This window comes from Symphalangus syndactylus, chromosome 6, assembly GCF_028878055.3.
Source record: "Symphalangus syndactylus isolate Jambi chromosome 6, NHGRI_mSymSyn1-v2.1_pri, whole genome shotgun sequence".
Classification (NCBI taxonomy): domain Eukaryota; kingdom Metazoa; phylum Chordata; class Mammalia; order Primates; family Hylobatidae; genus Symphalangus; species Symphalangus syndactylus.
The window spans coordinates 38,183,326-38,203,589 of record NC_072428.2 but is presented as its reverse complement, the minus strand read 5'-3'; the positions used below and the strand labels follow the sequence as shown (position 1 = coordinate 38,203,589).

The window sequence follows — 20,264 nt, the reverse complement described above, 5'->3', positions numbered from 1 at the left end:
AGAAAATGAGATTTGCAAAAGGAGAAATGGACTTTCTTCTCCCAGATAAGAGAAAATTCACCAAATTCATTCAGTTGTACCAAGTGCCACATTTGTTATTTCAACAGAAATGCAAAATCTGATGAGGCATAGATTATTAACAGATTCTCTGCAATAAATATGCATAACCATGTGCGTTGTATAAATTCTTTATACATGTTTATTTTAACAAAGAAAAACTTTGCTTTAGAGACAAAACACAGAGCAGTGCATATTAAATTCTAGACAAATCTACTACTGCATACTTTGTGTTTGGTATCAAAGCTTCATCTGGCCCCACATTCAACATATGGTTTATAGTGTCAGCTAAAAAAACAACCATAGATTCATGGGGAAATGTCAGAATATTGCAGTGATACAAGGCTCTGCAGGGAAACAGTTCTCAGCATCAGCCTGCTAGCAGACACTAAGGTAGATACCAAGCAGTTTACAGGAATCTGACTTTTGGGCTTCCTCAAAGAGGGAACAAATTCTGTGTAGCTCACAGGGTATTTGGGGTACCTCGTCTATTATGAGAGCTGGGAGTAGGTCCATTCACATGTACTACTTCACGGCTCTTTGTGTGCTGTTCCTTTTGCTAAGAACGCCCTCTCCTTAGCTGGTAAACTATGGCTCCACCTTTGGAGTCCGGCTCATGTACCACTAGTTCTATGAAACCTTTCTTGACTCCCCAGCTCTCCCCAGAAAGCGTGAAAGTCACCCTCCTGTGAGCCACCTTTATCATTGTACTCATCAACTACTATGCTGCCATTTGACAGGTGAAAAAATTAAGGTTCAGAGAAGTGACTCACCCAGGGTCACACAGCTAAGCCACATCTCTTTCTACTAGCCCATGGTATCACTCTGCATTGGTTATTAAGCACTAGTCACTGCATAATCACTCAACACTCTTCCTTGACTTCTGCAAGATTAGCCTCTTAAAAACCCATGTGCCCAGGACCCATAGGGCATCCAAAACTGGCAAATTGTCCCTCTACCTGAGCTAGCTAGGATTTCTAACCAGACTGCCCAGCAGGAGGTTCCCAAGAAGCCAGGGGATGAGACTGTTGCTGCTTAAATGACCGTTCCTCTGCTGGGAAAAACTAGGAAGTTGTTATCTCTAAGACTACAGAAATAATTTTACCAGAAATCACACACTGAATCCTTTCTTTCATATGAAGTAAAACATCTTAGAGCTTTCCTGTTATTGATTATTGATGTCAAAGACAGACAAGACTGGCAGAATATGGTGCCACCATTATGATATCCCTGATAGCAATTCAGCCATTCCACTTACAGAGCACTTTTCACCTTCAAAGCACTTTACAAAGATTAACTAATTAATCCTCATACTCTCTGGGGAGACCATAGACATTCTGGTTAAGACAAGTCCAGAAACCAGGCTGACTTAATGTTCAGTCTTCAGTCTCAAGCCTAAATTTAATGCACTCTGAACTTGTCTGTTTCTCCTCAAAATAAACTCTGCATCAGAAGGCTCACCCAGGACAGAAGAGACCCTTTTATTTTTCCTCTTCTTTTAAACAGACATTTACTGACCTCTTCCCAGGTACCCAGTACATTCATTGATGCTGTCTCAATCCTCACAATAATGCTGTGGCATATAGAGTATTAAGCTTATTTTATAGATGAGGTTAAATGATGAGAGTTAAATGATTTGGTTGAGTTCAAACAACAACCAAATAGTCGAATCAAGATTTAAACCTGTGTCTTCTGATTCCAGGGCCAATGGTATCTCCAATGATTGCACAGCTGCTGTCCCAAACTGACAAAACTTGGCTGATGAAACAGCCATTTTTACAATGTTTGAGGAAGAGGAAAACCCAGATTAAATGGATATGCTCTGTGTACCATCCAGCTTTCCTCACTAGAATAATCTTCTTCCCAGGAGCCCATGTAAAACTCAGGACTGTAAATGCTGAAATAAAGGCACTAAACACATGGATGATGATTTTATGTCATCTGGAGTAAAAGAAAACAATGAATCCACATATAAAAAATGCTCATTAATACACTGTAGATGAATGTCTGCATCAAGCTGATGCATGCTGTCAAATCCAGGGAGATTCAAATCACAAATTTAACAAACGTATCTTCTCCTTAAAGGATTATATATTACTATGATAAAAAAAAATAGATACACTAATGTCATCCAAAAAGTATAGGTATGTGTCTCCAGGTAAATGATAAATGACAGAGATGACAAAATAGCTCAAAACAAAGTCAGCAAGTGAAACACAATTTGTAAGGCACGTCCGTGTAAGAATTAGCACAGAATAACTACAGAGCCAAGAAGTATAGACTGCAAAAGATATTAACACACCACAGAAAACGACAAAGGCCAAATGAGAAGTACGGAGAAAGAACACTTAAGGGGTCTGGAACTAGAATTGTCCTGGCAGGCTTGAGGGAACAAGAGGCATTTAAGGTGAACTTCTGGATAAGAAAAGAAAATGGGAGACCAAGGGAGGATATTGCAGGAGCAGCGTGAGGGGATGAGCAATGACATGAAAATCAAAAGGTGGCCAGGCGCAGTGGCTCACGCCTGTAATTCCAGCACTTTAGGAGTCCAAGGCGGGAGTATCACCTGAGGTCAAGAGTTCGGGACCAGCCTGGCCAACATGGTGAAACCCCGCCTCTACTAAAAATACAAAAATTAGCTGAGTGTGGTGGCCCATGACTGTAGTCCCAGCTACTGGGGAGGCTGAGGTGGGAGAATCACTTGAATCTGGGAGGCAAAAGTTGCTGTAAGCCGAGATGGCACCACTGCACTCCAGCCTGGGCAACAGAGGGAGACTCTGTCTCAAAAAAAAAAAAAAAAAGAAAAGAAAAAAAAAAATCAAAAAGCAGGAGAGTGAATAAGGGTCACAAGAGAAGGAGACTAGAAGGGGAGTCAAGACTGCCAGGCTGGGGCCAGCCACAGGGAAGTGCCATGGCTGGATCTGGATCTCACCCTCCAGACCAGGGGTACCCTAAACTTGGTTGCTGTTAGTAAAAAAAAAAAAAAAAAAAGTTTTTTTTTTTGACACAGAGTCTCGCTGCATCATCCAGGCTGGAGTGCAGCAGCATGATCTTGGCTCACTGTAACCTCCACCTCCTGGGTTCAAGCAATTCTCCCACTTCAGCCTCTTGAGTAGCTGGGAGTACAGTCATGCACCACCATCCGGCCAATTTTTGTATTTTTAGTAGAGACAGGGTTTTGCCATGTTGGCCAAGCTGGACTTGAACTCCTGACCTCAAGTGATCTTCCTGCCTCAGCCTCCCAAAGTGCTGGGACTACAGGTGTGAGCCAACATGCCTGATGTCTATTAGTAAAATATTTTCTAACACATCACCAATATATGTACATTAATTTATTTATTAAAGTATGTACATTAAATTACATTTATTAAAGTATGTACATTCTCTGTACAGAATCCTGCTTATTCTTGCAACAACTCTGTGAGTTAGGCACTTTTACCATCCCCATGTTACTGACAGGGAACAAGGTACTTACCCAAAGTCACAGAGGTAGCAAGTGAAAGAGAAGAAAAGAAAGAAACAACAACCATAACACAAGCCTAGGTTGCATCAAGGCCTAAAGTAGAATTGAAGTCATAGGAAAACAAAAAGGAAAGAATTTACAGGGCTTGGCACCCCATTAGATGTGATTTTAAAAGGAAAGGAGAGGAAATAAACATTATTCTGAGATTTCAGGATTTCAAGGTGAGTAGGAAGATGATGAAGGTGTAGAGATGTTACATCAAGGGTCCCGCTAATGGGAATCATAAAATGTTATTTCATTACCAAATTATTTAACTCTCCTGGGGCGTTTTGCAGACATGTTATCAAATAGTCAAATATAAATGAAAGGGGAGAGAGTAAGGAGAAAGACTACTAGATGCAAACCACAGAGAGCAGGGGATACTCTGCAGGTAGGGTGGGTGGATGATGAATATTCAGGAGGCCAACTTCCTTTACCATCCATCAAGGGTTGCAGGTGCTGCAGCCATAGCTACAGGTACAATGAGAAGTAGCTCCAGGGATGTCTGAGCTCTTCAGGGAAGAGAAATTTCTACCCTGTTCTAGGGAAGGGAGTCCTATAGGTGATAGAAAGATAGATTAGAGGATCATCCATATTTTCTTGACAGTATCTATCCAAAAAGGGAATATAATGTCACTGAAGATAGCAAAATGGAGTCAGCAAACTGAGGTAGATGTTATAAAAAGAAAATCCATGGGTAAGACAGAGAAAAGGCCACATGACCTCTTCAGTCCCTCTCAACTCTAATATTCCAGGATGTTACAAGGTCTTCTAGAATATACTCATGAAAAGGAGGAAGCTCTCTACCTATAGGTTTGTTATATTTATGATTCACCTGTTTACAAATACAAGCACCAGTTACTCTCTGGGTTATTCATTCTGTGTCCTTAGAAGCTAAGAACCTGACTTCTGTAACTCATCCTTCATTCTGCCATGTGGACAGAGACTTTATAAAAAGGGCATTTAATGATAACACCCAGGGACTAGTCAAACACAGAACTAACTGCCCAAGAATTACCTAGCATCATCTTCCTATACAAGGAGCAGGAAACAGGCAAGGAGAGAGCTCAGAGCACAGGTGCTGGAAGCAGTCACACCACACTCCTTTCCGTATAGCATGTGCCATGCTGCTCCTCCACAAGGCCTCTGATATGGTTTGGCTGTGTCCCCACCCAAATCTCATCTTGAACTGTAATCCCCATAATCCCCACATGTTGTGGGAGGGACCTGGTGGGAGGTAATTGAATCATGGGGTCAGTTTCCCCCATGCTGTTCTCATGATAGTAAGTGAGTTCTCACGAGATCTGATAGTTTTGTAAGTGTCTGGCATTTCTCCTGCTGGCTCTCATTCTCTCTCCTGCCGCCCTATGAAGGGGTGCCTTCTGTCATGATTGTAAGTTTCCTGAGGCCTCCCCAGCATGTGGGAACTGTGAGTCAATTAAACCTCTTTTCTTTATAAATTACCCAGTTTCAGGCATTTCTTCACAGCAGCGTGAGAACAGACTAATACAGCCTCCATACTGGTTCCCTCTGTCCCCAGCTAGCTCTACTACCCTGACCCCATTCGCCTAGTCAACTCCTACTCATCTTCAACTCTGCCCACTTCTCAACTCAGATCAGGTTCCTCTGTGCAACAATCTCAGAGGACCATGTTCCTCATCCTGGGAGCATTTACCTCAGTTTATAAATGCACACTCATTAGGACTGTTTAATTAATGTGTGTCTCCTCTTCCAGAGAGCCAGCTCCATGGTACTGGGGACTGGCTATTTCACTCATTCTTGTGTCCTAGAATAATGCCCAACACAAAGTAGGCACTCAATAAATATCTGCTGCCTGAATGAACAATAGAATAAATGAATCCAACCACCTCCCTACCTATCAACCGACCTACCTCTCACTCACCACTACTGAAAGCTACCATTCACTAGCTCCATAATCTTGAGCAAACCACTTAACAACTCTAAGTCTTATCTGCAGAATGAAAACAAAAGCATCTCCCTTGTAGCATTGCTGCAAGGATACTTTTCCATAAAGCGTATGGCACATACTAACTAGTGAATGGCCATTACTACTACTATTCTCCCAAACTGAACAACACAGCCTTATTAAGGATTTCCATGGTTCCACACAGCATTTCTACCACTTTGTTAAATCTTCTCAGCCAATTCCCACCTACCAAAGTGTTAGGGTCAATGCCTCTAATGATAATCAAAAAAGAGAAAAAACATTGAAAGCTCTATCATGGAATTTTGATTTTTTTTTAAAGATTCAGGCATAGTGGCTTGCACATTAGAAGCCTCTAATGTACCAGACAAAACAAATTAATTAAAGGTAGGAAAAAGAAAAGAGTGAAAGGGAACAATGGAGAAGAAAGATGAAGCAAGATTAAGCTGGAAAAGAGAAGACAGGAGAGGAAGCTTCAACTCAAGACTCATAAGACTTGAATTAAGATTCAGGCCTAATCCTGGCCTTCTCTTCTAGGCTACATGGCCTTGAACAGGTCCCTTCTCCTTTAGGGGCCCAGTTTTCCCACCTATAAAACGAGAGGACTGGAATAGATGACCTCTTGGATACCTCCCTGATCTACATTTTCATTATGATGCCTAAAAATCTTCAGTGTTAAAATGACTGGTATACAATTTAATTTTATTGTCACCTTTGGAATATTTAGTCTGACCACTGTCCAAAAATAAAGCAGGCACTCTAATATCAAAGACTACTCATATAGTTCCTAGTGTAAATAAACATTAAAACTTGACTGTATAGTTTGTTATTTTTTAGTAAAATGTCACAAGTTTCCAAAGTCATATCATAAACAATATCACATAATAAAAGGCTTGGAATTTTTTTAAGTTAATACAGAAATAAAATTTCCAAATATAGGCTGCCTAACTAAAAAGGGGAGAAAAAGCCTGCAAAGAGAATGAACAAAAGTTGAAGGGATGGGGAGAATTTATTTATTGAGAGCTGACTCTGTATAAAACTGCTTTAGGCACTATCATTACGTTACATAATTTAATCAACCCTGAATGATTATTGTGAATCCCATTTTACATATTAAGAAACAGACCACAGAGGTTAAATGACTTGTCCAAGATCACATAGCTAGTAAGTGGCACAGCTGCAATAATAATGATAATAATAATTGCTAATATTTTGAGGGCTATTTCATGCTAAACTCTTCATATGGATTATCCCTTTTAATCCACAGAAATACCCTGAGTAGGCATTATAATCCTCAAATTATAGATGAAAATATTAATGCATAGAGAGAGGTTATGTCTCTGGCTCAGAGCCAGCAGCTCTCAATGGTAAAGCTAGGATGGGACCCAGCGGCCTGGCAACCAGAGTCAGTGCCCTCAGTCATTGTCCTGCAAGGGATGCACAGGTCTGTCTGACCTCAGCTCCACTTTTCACTTGGTCACACTGGCTCTTCAAAAGTGAACATTCACAAGGACTTCCTGAGGTTGTTCAGAGTCACAGGGACACACACGAGGGCTGGAGGCACAGAGAGAGCCCAGCTGATGAGTGAGTGAGCTTCATCCATCCTTGACCTATATGGCAAAGGTCTGATTTCCCAAAACATAGAAGTATTCCACACAGCTGCTCCATTTTCACCACTGACTTTATTAGCTACCAAATCGGGGACAGCAGTGATAGAAGTGAAGACAGACTGCACCCTGAGGAACACCAAGACTGACTGCAGAACTATCTACAACATGGGGTTAGGGTTTCCCAGAGAAAAGCAAGAAGGAGTCGGGCTGGTTTCTTCCTCCAGGCTAGGCAAGAGCATGGCAGGAAGCCCCAATCCTAGTTTGTTCAGTAGCTCCCTTGCCTCTCTCAAAGCACCTACGTTATCTCAATGTTGGATGACTGCTCCTTTGCCAAAAGCATATTCATATTCCTCCTTCCTGGGCCTTAGGGCCATGCTCTGCCCCCAGCTCACAATGCTGGTCAGCCTGCAACACCTGTCAGCCTGCAATGCTGGTCAGCCTGCTTGTCCCACTTATGGAATCCTACTCCCCCTTCAGGGCCTAGCTCAAATGCTGCTGCCTCCCTAAAGCACCCTATCATCCCCTGGTCAGAATAAGCCACCTCTTCCTTTAGCAGCCACTGGCGTGGTGCTTGTACCTCTGTTTCAACAACTTTCTATCCCTCCAAACATAGGGTTATTTGACTGCATATCTTAGTTTGCCCACTGAAGGGTGAAGAACAATGATCTTTTCTTATTCTCTCAGTATTCCCCACAGCACCTAACACAGGGCCTGACCCAGAGCAGGTGTTCAGTGTTTGTTGAACAGTAGGAATTGTAGGTATTGCTGTTACCACCAAGGATATCAGAGACCATCTAAACCTACTCTCCAAAGAGAAAACAAAACTAAGGAAAACAAATAATTTTCCAAGTCACACAGCCTATATAGATAGAAACAGATCCAGGCATTCACAATATTGAACAAATAGTTATTGAGCACTTTCTATATACCAGGTGCTGTCCTAGGTGCTAGAGGCTACTGCACTGAACAGAACACATAAAACTTAATCCTAGCACTTTTGTAGGCCAAAGTGGGAGGATCACTTGAGCCTTGAGTTTGATCGCTTGAGTTTGAGACCAACCTGGGCAACAAAGCAAGATCCTGTCTCTACAAACAATTTAAAAAAAAAAAAACACTAGCTGAACAGGTAGTGCACACCCGTAGTCCTAGCTATTCCAGAGGCTGAGGTGGAAAGATTGCTTACGCCTAGGAATTCAAGGTTGCAGTGAGCTATGACCATGCTACTGCACTCCAGCCTGAGTGACAGAGCAAGAACCTGTCTCTAATTAAAAAAAAAAAAAAAAAGACAAAACTCCCTCCCATCATGGAGCTTAAATCTAATGAGGAGAAAGACAGACAACAACAACAACAAAACATTACCTATGGCAAATGACTTTAATTGCTATAGAGAAATATAAAGTAGGGAAAGAAGACAGGCAGCGCTGGGGAGGGAGATGGAGGCCCAGGACCAGTGTCCAGCTCCCATTTTCCTTTCTGAGCTTCTCCTCTACAGCACACCACCTTTCCTAATGGAAGAACATTAAACTTACAAGTCCCAGCCAACTCAAGTGGAGGCAATGAAACTTGCTCAAGCTACCTCTCAAGCCTATGATGAAAAGGCAGGCAATAAACATAAATGCACTTCGTAACCTCTTAAATGCAGGTGTTAATAACATTATGACTATCACTCTCTAAAGCCAGTTTACAAAGAACCAACATGGGAGGCTGGACCATGAGTCCCTGCTCTGAGATGTGCCGGCTGAGGTCTTGGTTTTCCTGTTCCTCCAGGGGTCCAGCAGCACATCACACTGCTAGTTACACCTAGAAGCTGCTTGGTAACCTGAGAAAAATCCTTGATTCAGGCCAGTGACTCTACAGATGTTTCCCAACTCATTTCACATTCAAACTCTAAAGCTTCTTCACACAGTTTTAGATTCTTATTAATAACATTTTAAAATGCAGATTGCTGCCTAATCTTAGCTGTGTAATTAAAAAATAATCTTGCTTTTCTCCCTCCCGGCAAGAAAGGAAACTATACCCCAGGGCTTCTGCAGCTAAGAATCGCACCCTACAGAAAAGCTAGTAGGAGGCTGGGGGGGCGAGGAGTGTGTGTGGAGGGGTGAGGGAGGGTAGTTGAAGCCAAGCAGCAAGTCTAATCCGTTGATTTTAAAGAAAATGAAAATACGGCTAAAAGAGGGGAATGATCTGCCCAAGGACACAGTATGTTTTGGTAGAGCCAGAACTAGAATCCCAATTTCCTGCTTCCCAGTAGACTCTGTCTGCTGTCTGGTGGGGACAGGAAAGAAGGACAACAACCTGTAAGTCCTTGGAGGGTGAATACCATGTCTATGTGATTCTCCCTATACAGTGAGCAGAACACTGTTCATCTGGAGAAAGAGCTATAGGTTTTGGATTCTCAAGAGGATTATGGGAATAAGGTGCAAAGTTCTTTACATTCAATTCAGCCTCATAAACCATCTGAGCCAGAAGAAACCTTTGAGAACTTCTTACCCAATCATTTGCTTCTAGCTGGGTAAAACAAGGCCCAAAACAAGAGTAACTTAACTACCCAAGGTCAAATAGTGAGTTAGAAGTAAGACTAGACTAGAACCAAGGCCGCTCTGACTAGTACATCTTGTCCACAGCTTCTTAGAAAAGTATAGGCATACTTCACTTTATTGCACTTCACAGATAACTGAGGTTTTTGTTTTGTTTTGTTTTTTACAAATTGAAGGTTTGTGGCAACCCTGAGTCCAGCAAGTCTATTGGCGCCATTTTTCGAACAGCATGTGTTCTGTGTGACATTTTGGTAATTTTTGCAATATTTCAAACTTTTCATTGTTATTATTATTATATCTGCTATGGCGATCTGCAATCAATGATCATTGATGTTACTACTGCAATTATTTTGGGGCATCATGAACCATGCCCATATAAGATGGCAAACTTAATTGATTGTGTTCTGACTGCTCCACCGACCAGCCCTTCTTCCATCTCTCTCCCTCTCCTCAGGCATCACTATTTCCAGAGACACAACAATATTGAAATTAGGCCAATTAATAACCCTACCATGGCCTCTAAGTATTCAAGTGAAAGGAATAGTCACATATCTCTCACTTTAAATCAAAAGCTATAAATGATTAATCTTAGGGAGGAAGGCATGTCAAAAGCCAAGACAGGCTAAAAAGCTAGGCCTCTTGCACCTGTTAAGCAAGTTGTGAATGCAAAGGAAAAGTTCTTGAATGAAATTAAAAGTGCTTCGCTAGTGGACACCCTAATGATAAGAAAGCAAAATGGCCTTTTTGCTGATATAGAGAAAGTTCTAGTGGTCTGGATAAAGGGTGAAACCAGCCACAACATTCTCTTAAGCCAAAGCCTAAACCAGAGCAAGGCTCTCATTCTCTTCCATTGTAGGAAGGCTAAGAGAGGTGAGGAAGCTGAGGAAAAAAAGATGGAAGCTAGCAGAGGTTGGTTCATGAGGTTTAAAAAAAGAAGCTGTAGGACCGGGCATGGTGGCTCACACTTGTAATCCCAGCACTTTGGGAGGCTGAGGTGGGCGGATCACAAGGTCAGGAGATCAAGACCATCCTGGCTAACATGGTGAAACCCCATCTCTACAAAAAATACAAAAACTTAGCCAGGCATGGTGGTGCACGCCTGTAATCCCAGCTACTCAGGAAGCTGAGGCAGGAGAATCGCTTGAACCCAGGAGGCAGAGGTTGCAGTGAGCCAAGATCACACCACTGCACTCCAGCCTGGGCAACACAGCAAGACTCCATCTAAAAAAAAGAAAAAAAAAAAAAAAGGAAAGAAAAAAAACAAAAGAAGCTGTCTCCCAAAAAGTCCAAGGTGAAGCAGCAAGTGCTGATGCAGAAGCTGTAGCAAGTTATCCAGAAAATCTAGCTAAGAAAATTAATAAAGGTGGCTATGCTACACAACAGCTTTTCAACGTAGATCAAACAGCCTTCTATGGGAAGAAGATACTATCTAGGGCTAATGCAGCTGGTGACTTTAAGTTGAAGCCAATTCTCATTCACCATTCCAAAAATCCTAGGGCACTTAAGAATTATGCTCAGTGTACTCTGCCTGTGCTCCAGAAATGGAACAGAGCCTGGATGATAGCATGTCTGTTTATAGCATGGTTTACTGAATATTTTAAGCCCACTGTTGAGACCTACTGCTCAGAAAGGAGTCCTTTCAAAATGTTACTGCTCATTTACCAAGACCCTGGTCACTCAAGAGTGCTGATAGAGGTGTACATGGAGATTAATGTTGTTCTCATGCCTGCTAATACAACATCCATCCTGCAGTCCAAGGATCAAGGAGTCATTTTGTCTTCTAAATCTTATTATTTCAGAAATACACTTTGTAAAGCTATAGCTGCCATAGATAGTGATTCCTCTGATGGATATGGGCAAAGTTATTAAAAATATTCTGGAAAGGATTCATCATTCTACATGCCATTAAGAACATTCATGATTCATGGGAAGAGGTCAAATAACATTAACAGGGGTTTGGAAGAAGTTGATTCCAACCCACATGGATGACTTTGAGGGATTCAAGGCTTCAGTGGAAGAAGTAACTGCAGATGTGGTAGAAAGAGCAATACAACTAGAATTATACATAGAACCTAAAGAGGTGACTGAGTTGCTGCAATCTCATGATCAAACTTGTAGGGTTGAAGAGTTGCTTCTTGTGGATGGCAAAGAAAGTGATTTATTGGGATGGAATCTACTCCTGGTGAAGATTCTGTGAACACCGTTGAAATGGTAACAAAAGACAAGCTATTATATAAACTTAACTGGCAAAGCAGCAGCAGGGTTTGAGAGGACTGACTCCAAATTTGAAAGAAGTTCTACTATGAGTAAATGCTATCAAACAGCATTGCATGTTACAGAGAAATCTTGTGAAAGGAAGAGTTCAATTGATGTGGCAAATTTCACTATTGTCTCATTTTATGTAATTGTCACAGCCACTCCAGTCTTCAGCAACCACATCCCTGAGCAGTCAGCAGCCATCAACATCAAGGCAAGACCTTCCTCTAAAAAGCCACCAGCAAAAAGATCACAACTCACTGAAGGTTCAGCTGATTTGCATTTTTTAGCCATAAAATATGTTTTAATTAAGATATGTACACTGTTTTATAGACCTAATGCTATTATGCATTTAATAAGTATAGTATACAGTATAGTATAACACAACTTTTACATGCACTGGAAAAACAAAAAAATTGTGTGACTCACTTTATTGGATATTTGCTTTATTGCTGTAGTCTGGGAGCAAACCTGCAATAACTCCAAGGTATGCCTGTACCAGTCAACTTCTCCAAGCTTCCATTGAGACCTGCCTCACCTAATTATCATGGGCTTCCTGAGCTCCTTGACAGGGAAGAGCAGACAGGTGAGGTCCCCACGATTCCTCACTGCCTCCATCCCAGGCATGGCTTTTGGGAGGCCCAAGGGCTGGGTAATGAAAGAAACATCCCTTTCTCCATCTCCTCCAGATCCTCCTCTCCCTATCTGGAACTGCCATCCCTAATTCTGTACATCACCTTCAGTTTTTGTCCGTAGCAAAATCATCAGCAGTTTCCATCTCTGCGAAGTTACAAAAAAAAAAAGAAAAAAAAAAGGAAAGAAAAAAGGCCAAGCACTGCACCCAGCTGTTGATGAGGCCGTGTTTTCCACTGATGATGATGACTCACAGTACCCAAGCTGAAGGCTAAAGCTGGGAATGCGACTTGGGAGAGTCAGCACAGCCAAAGGAAAGCCGCAGTTCCCAAGCACGCCTAAACCTGCAGACAGGAGCTGCTTGAGTTCCCTTGGTAAAAATCCCAGCACTTGGCCATGGGAACACAGCTCCCCCTGCAGACCACCCCAAGGTCCCACAGGAGCAGGACCAGGACAAACATACACTGGAGCCCATCCACTGCCATGTATCCACTGCCACTGTTATGTTAGAAAGCCAGGACCCCACCTTTGAAACCCCAAGACATCCCACAACCCCCTAGAAATACTATTTGCATCCTTGGTTTCCAAAGAGAAACTGGCTTTGGGGAAATGGGAAGCTCAGATTAAGATCTCCAATAGAGGAGACAAAGGTTGGCCCCAATCTTTGGGTAAGCAATTCACCCAGAGGCAGCAGTAGGGAAGGGAAGGAGCATATCCTAGGATGCCAATTTGTAGTCAACCAGTGAGAACATCTTGGTACATGACTTTAGACAGTGCCTCTCAAATTTACTCTAACCCCATCCCTGGGAAACTGTCCCAGGTGTTTCAAGAGAGATTAGTATAAAAGATCTGCTGGGGTCCTAATAGAGCTATACTCAAAGATGGGAAAACATTCTCCCACCTCATATTTGAGAACTCTAAAGGGTGAAACTGAGCGGTGGACATGGTCAGGAAGATACCAATGGAGATAATGACCACTCCACTGTCAGTGGTTTGGGGACTTGGCACTTGCATCTAGCAGTGGCAATAATGAGCATCACGGAAGGAGGCCACTGAGGAGAATGTATAATGTTCAAGGACCCACCAGGAAAGGGAAGATAATCAGGAGACTTAGAGTCCCAGTAATTCCAAAGTAGGGGGTTGGGAGAGGTTTGGGGTTAAAGTCCACTGTCAAGGCTAGTAGATGGTGTGACAAATGCTTGTCACATTCAAATGGCTTGTCTAGAGGTCTGTGGCCTCATGGTATGGAAAAGGAGGGGTTGCCAGGGCAGACCCAGGGGGGGACGGCCACCTTTCCCTTCCACATCTCCTAATCTCCCTCCTGCTCTGCTCCCTGCTCCCATCTGTCCCTCAGGCCCCAGAATACAAACACCGTCTACAAGCAGCTTAACTGCCAAGGACCTCCAAGTCACCAATGTGACCTTTTGTAAAAACTTGACACAGTTTATCTTTCAGGGTGCTCACACTTAGTCCCACCAGAGACAGTTACCACCCAAGCTACAGTACTTTCCTTGGAGAGGAGGACTTTTCCATGGCCAGGGCCTGGGAGAGGCATCTGCTACTGAGGATTTTTCATTTCATAGGCTCAGCTCCAACCAAATCAGCAAAGCACTGTTACTATGGACCATCTGCCAGGACCCGGAAACAGCCCTGTTACATAAAGGGGCTGGTATAATGAAATTTATTAAACTGGATTCTTCCTCCACAAAGAAGCCAAAGTCTCTCATAAAAGGGCTGATGTGGGGCAGTGGAGGGGTCCTAGACAAGGGGCCCATTGGGTTCTAACCCTGGCTGGCTCTGCAACCTGTTAGCTGTGGCACCATGGGGACAAATCATCTCTCACTGGGCTTCTGTTTTCTCAAATTTCAAATAAGGATAAAATAGTCCCTTCTAGGATTAAAATTCCATAATTTACTATTGTTTTCACCAAAATGGCAAAAAGAAAAGAAAGTTTACCTTGATATTGATTGGTACTGTAACGTTTTAAAGTGTTAACATTCTAAAAAAGGACATTGCTCTTATTTGTGGGCTTAATGGAGAGAAGTGGTGAATAGAGCCACTGACTCTGGGGCTGGCTGGGGGAGAAAGTGCACAGAAGAGAAACTAATGGCTAGAAGCTTCTATGAGCTCAGGAATGAGTGGCCCAAGCAAAACTCAATGTAGGAATGTGGCTGGGAAGCAGTAGTACTATTGATGGCTCCCTGCCTATGCACACAGTAACTTTCCAGTTTACAAAGTGCTTTCCATGATCTTATTTGAGCCTCACAATACCCCCAAACTTGACAAGGTGATGTTGACCTGCATTTCACATTGAACAAAACAAGGCTAAGTACCCAGGTAGAATGAGCCCATGTCTCTTTATGTCTCTTCGGTTTCCTCATGTGTAAAATGGGAGTGAGCCTCACTTGGCAAAATTTGCATATGGATTAAATAAATGTTTGTAAAGCCCTGGTAAAATGCCTGGCATACATGTGCCCTTGATAAATGTGAGTGACTCCTCCATCTCCTTAGGGAGGTATAAGGAGAAGCCCTGTGGGAGAGGACCTGGCAGTGGCAGTTAACTGTCTGCCTTTTTCCTGATTTCTTCAAGGGCCTGGTCTTAATGATTTTTCACCTTCTCACTCACAGCAAAAGCAATGTGCATGTCTTTTCCGCGCGCCTCTGCCCTGTCCAGTTCTCCTCCTCAGTTCTCTGGACCAAGGCTTCCCATCACACTGTGCAATGGACACCTCCATCTCCTTAGGGAGGTATAAGGAGAAGCCCCAGAGCTGCTCATTTTTAGGCCTTTAAGAAATGCTTCAAGATGAAAGGTAACATGATGGTTTCCTGAATAACCTTCCATATGGCTCATGATAGCTTCCCAGAAGAAAGGCCAATGAACCAGATTACTCCAGTCCCACCCATCTCCCCATCTCATAGATTCTCAAAATCACCTGAGCCCCCTAAGGGGTCCCCTAAGAATTCAGAGGACTTCTAATTCAGCCACAGCGATGAACAGAAAGCAAGCATGAGGCCTCAACAGAGGAGCCTGCAAGAGTACCCTGACTCAGGGTCTCTCCTTTCAATGTTTATGTTTCTCACACACCTCCACTCCTCACAGAAAGCTCCAGCTGCTCCTCCACTGCTCACAGAGTAATGCCTCAGCAGGGACCCCTTCTCATTATACCCAAAAGTTCCCGGTCTCTTATCGTCTGGCCCAGGTCAAGCAAACTACACCACAGAGCACTTTCCACTTCTGTATATTTTTTCGCAGTATTCCTTCTGTTTGGAATGCCCTCTCCTCACTTCTGCCTATGCAACAAATATTTGTTGAACAAATGAGTGAAGGAATAAAGGGAGGAACTGTGAACAAGTAAAGGATATAAGACACCCCTGTGAAGCAGACAAATTAGGAATTAAGGCTCTCATTTTACAGGTGAGGAAGTTCAGGCCCAATGATTTGCCCAAGATCACACAGCCAACAGATAGCCAAATTAGAACTTAAACCTAGCTCTTCAGGGTTCTTTTGGCCACATTAAGCTTCCTCCTGAGGTAAAAAGTCACTCTCTGATTGGGCAAGAGTTGATTCCTCCAATATTCCTCAGAATGGGCTGCTTTCCCCTTGGCTCACATTGAGAGCACTTTAAGGTACTGGTCTATGATTATTTATTTATTTATTTATTTATTTATTTTTGAGACGGAGTCTCACTCTGTCGCCCAGGCTAGAGTGCAGTGGTGTGATCTTGGCTCTCTGCAACCTCTGCCTCCAGGGTTCAAGTGATTCTCCTGCCTCAGCCTCCCGAGTAGCTGGGACTACAGGCATGCACCACTACCCCAGCTAATTTTCGTATTTTTTTTTTTTTTTTTTAGCAGAGATGGGGTTTCACCATATTGACCAGGCTGATCTCAAACTTCTGACCTCGTGATCCGCCCGCCTCGGCCTCCCAAAGTGCTGGGATTACATGAGTGAGCCACTGTGCCCGGCTGTCACTGTGATTATTGAGAGCACCCATGGGATAGGCAAGGTCCCCTGAGAAAGGGCAAGCAGAGTGCCATCTGCCAAGAACCTAAAAATGATGGCAAAATTACAGGCCAGTAACTCAATGCTCACTTTTAGAGTGCTCCTGGAACAAATCAATCTCCATCGGGAAAGAGGAAGATTCTTTGAATGGAAACTGAGCTCTCTGCCAGGGACCTCTACACCCTTCCCAGAACCATCTGGTGAGCTTGCAGCATGGCTGGTCACCCCACTCACTATGGACAGATGGGGAAGCCAAGGTCCCAAGGCAAGGCCTTGCAGATAGGCAGGAGCAAAGCTGGTCTTAAAACACTGGGCCATCAGGCATCGCTGTCAGCCTCAGGGAGCTGAGGCTCTCTGGCCTGGGCTTCTCCAAGAAGGTAGGAAGAGGGCAGGGCCAGCTATAGGCTGTATCTCCTGAACACAGCCATTGGAAATAGCATCACTTCCACATCCAAAAGTTCTACCCATCCCATGCCACCAGCACTCGAGTCTCTCCTCTATATTTGGAGAAATCCAGGGGTGAATAAAGCAGACCAAATCCCTAATCTTGTGGGGCTCACATTCGGTTAGGAGAGAATGACGACAAATAAGTAAACAAATAATGACACTATGATTTCAGGCAATGAAAACTGCTATAATGAAAAATAATGCAGTGAAGGGAATAGAGTGTAAGAGGTGACATTTGGACAAGAACCAATGGAAGTGAGGCAGTAGCTATGCAGGAATCACAGAGACGAGCATTTCTGGAAGAAGGAACTGCTAGAACACAGGCACAGAGGGGAAAGGTATTTAACCATTTCTCAGTGGGCTTTATACCACCAGCCACCACTCCCTAACCTGCTCCAATAAATACCTGCCCTTTCCTGCTTCAAAGGCCTCCTCCCTCTGGCAGTTCACCAACATAACTCCCCCAGAAGCTTTCTCCAGAGGGAGAGACAAACTATCTGTTGCCCCCTCCCTAAAGCCTAAAGGGCTGCTACAGACTGAATGGTTGTGTCCCCATCAAATTCATATGTTGAAATCCTAACCCTTAATATTATGGAGACAAGGCCTGTGGGAGGTGATGAGGTCATGAAGGTAGGGCCTTCATGAATGGGATCATTGGCCTTATAAAAGAAACCCCAGAGAGCTCCTTTACTTCTTCTGCCATGTGAGGCACAGCAAAAAGGTGAGAGTCTATGAACCAGGAGGCAGGCCATCACCAGACACCAAATCTTCTGGTACTTTGATTAGGACTTCCCAGCCTCCAGAACTGTAAGACATAGGTTTCTATTGTTTATAAGCCACCCAGTCTATATTACCTGGTATAGCAGCCTGAATGGAATAAGATAGTCACTTGCTACATTTCCTGTAAGGTCACCTTGAGAGGAAGTGGCATAATGAAACAAAATAAGCTTTGATATCAAACACAGCAGGATTCAAGTGTCTGCTTTGCTTTCTAACTAGCTATGGTACTTTATACAAGCCACTTAGCCTCTCTGAGCCTCAATCCTCACCTAGAATGAAGAGAAATGAACCCTACCTTAAGGGGCTACAGCAGTATTACCCTCAGGCTGTAGAGCAGTACCTGGCAGAGCACCTAGTACATAGTAAGTTCTTGGCAAACACTGGCTCCCTGCCCTATCCTGATTCCCTTGGAAATTAAAAAAAAAAAAGTTCTTATTCAACCAATTGTGCTAACTCATGTCTTCAGCATGCCCCTGGCAAGGCCCTGGGCCTGCCCATCTGTGGGGTATACGGCTTAAGAGATGACTCCTAATTCTATCCATTGCACAGTGTGATGGGACGCCTTGGTCCAGAGAACTGAGGAGGAGAACTGGACAGGGCAGAGGCGAGCAGAAAAGACATGCACATTGCTTTTGCTGTGAGTGAGAAGGTGAAAAATCATTAAGACCAGGCCCTTGAAGAAATCAGGAAAAAGGCAGACAGTTAACTGCCACTGCCAGGTCCTCTCCCACAGCTGGCTCACTGGCCCTTGTCTCCTGGATCTCCATGGGGCAGCCAGCTAGAGGTCAGATCAGTCTCAGTTCCTGTTAAGAGCAAGGACTATCAGCTATTAACTCAGGGTGTGTCCTTATGCAAGACCCTTTCCTTTTCTGGGCCTAGGTTCTCCCATCCATACAAAAACGGGGAAGGCCTGGGTGACCTCTAGGGGACCTTTCAGCTCTGACCTTACTAATTCCGGATAATGACTCTACCGGCCTCATCCCAAGGCTATCTGGCTGCCTACTGCTGCCATCTGGTGGCCCTGCAGGCCCAGCCCCTTGTCGAATATACCCACTTCAGAGGGTGACTCTTGCTTCTGCTTCAGGTGCACACATGCTACACTTCTCTAGACCACTGATCAATGGGTATTCACTGCCAAACACAAAATCCAAATATAATGACAACACTTCATCTCTCTAGCAGAGATGACACAGCTGCAGCTGAGAGCATGACCTCCCTTCTCAAAGACAGAAGGTAACCTGCACAAGGTCACAGAGCTGCCTGGCTCCCAGGCCAGCACACGGTTTCACTTTACCACAATGCTTAGGGCTGGTGGGTACCTGCAAACCAAAAATAAAGTCAGCCTAGAGCCAAGGAACAAAGCTGTTTGAAGGTGGGGAAAAAACTGCCAGGATTCCTCGCAAACCTCAAGAAATGGTAAGGCATGGCACATGAACAGGCTAAGCACTGCTTGCAGAAATTAACTGGAAATACAAACTTGGGGTACCCAATGTATCTCCCTAATCTTGGAGGCGATCATTCATAAGAACACCTGCAGGTGTTCTTCCATAAACCAGACTCCAAGCCACCACCACAGCCTGGATCCTAGACTAGGCAGACCACCAAATAGTGGGGAAGACACCTGGGGTAGCACTGTGTGTTTGTGTGTGCTTCCCCCTGCCAGACAGCAGTTCCTCAGGGCAGGGTTATACCTTTTCTTCTCTATCTCCAGGCCTCTTAACACCTGGCCAGAGGAGTTCAGTGAATGCAAGTACACAAGTAGATCCTTTAGGTTTCTGCACAACATGGGACCTTTCTATTCTTTGTGGACTCAACTGATCATACCCTTGGCTCTGTCTGCAGCCTTCCTTTATAGTGTAGACCCTGAAAAAGCACATTGTGTGACTTTAACTAGGTCGCTTGCTTTTTCAGGCCTCTATCATCTCACATCTGCAGCATACTTGGGTTTTACTGGATGATCTTCAAAGTCCTTTTAATTCTAAAATGCTAGAATTTGAAACCCCCAGGCAAATCAAGGCTAATCTTCACCTGCAGACACAGCAGCAAAAAATGGGAAAGGGGAAGGTAATCAAACAATGCTTCCCTCTAGTGGTTCAGTGCTGTCATTACACCCTACCTGGGCAGAGCCCCTATCACTCAACTTCTACTCCAATTCACCCTGAACTCTGAATGAAAGAAATCAGCCTGCAGCCAGCAGAGCCCAAGTGCAGGGGAGCGAGAGAGAAAAGAAAGAGGCCAGGTTCAAAAAGCCAAAGAGGCCTCTTAGCCAGTTCCACAATAGTGGAGAAATTATCCATCTTTAGGAACAAATATATTTTGCAACTTAAAGGACCTTTTGTGACCTCCAACTCCCCTCTTCAGATGAAGAAATTGAGGCTCAGGGATATTCAGGAGGGACTTACCCAAAGTCACAAAGCTGACTCATGACCGAGCCAAAAATAGATGGCCACGCTCCTGCCTCCTGCTAAAGTATCTTGCCTCTCTTCCATGCAACCTC

The 20,264-nt window shown here is 43.8% G+C and overlaps 1 protein-coding gene across 10 annotated transcripts in view; it reads right to left on the bottom strand.

Annotated features, from left to right (window-relative positions):
• SERGEF (secretion regulating guanine nucleotide exchange factor) overlaps positions 1-20,264 on the bottom strand; it is a 237,365-nt gene that overhangs the window by 184,288 nt on the left and 32,813 nt on the right. The gene's annotated exons all lie outside the window — the stretch shown is intronic.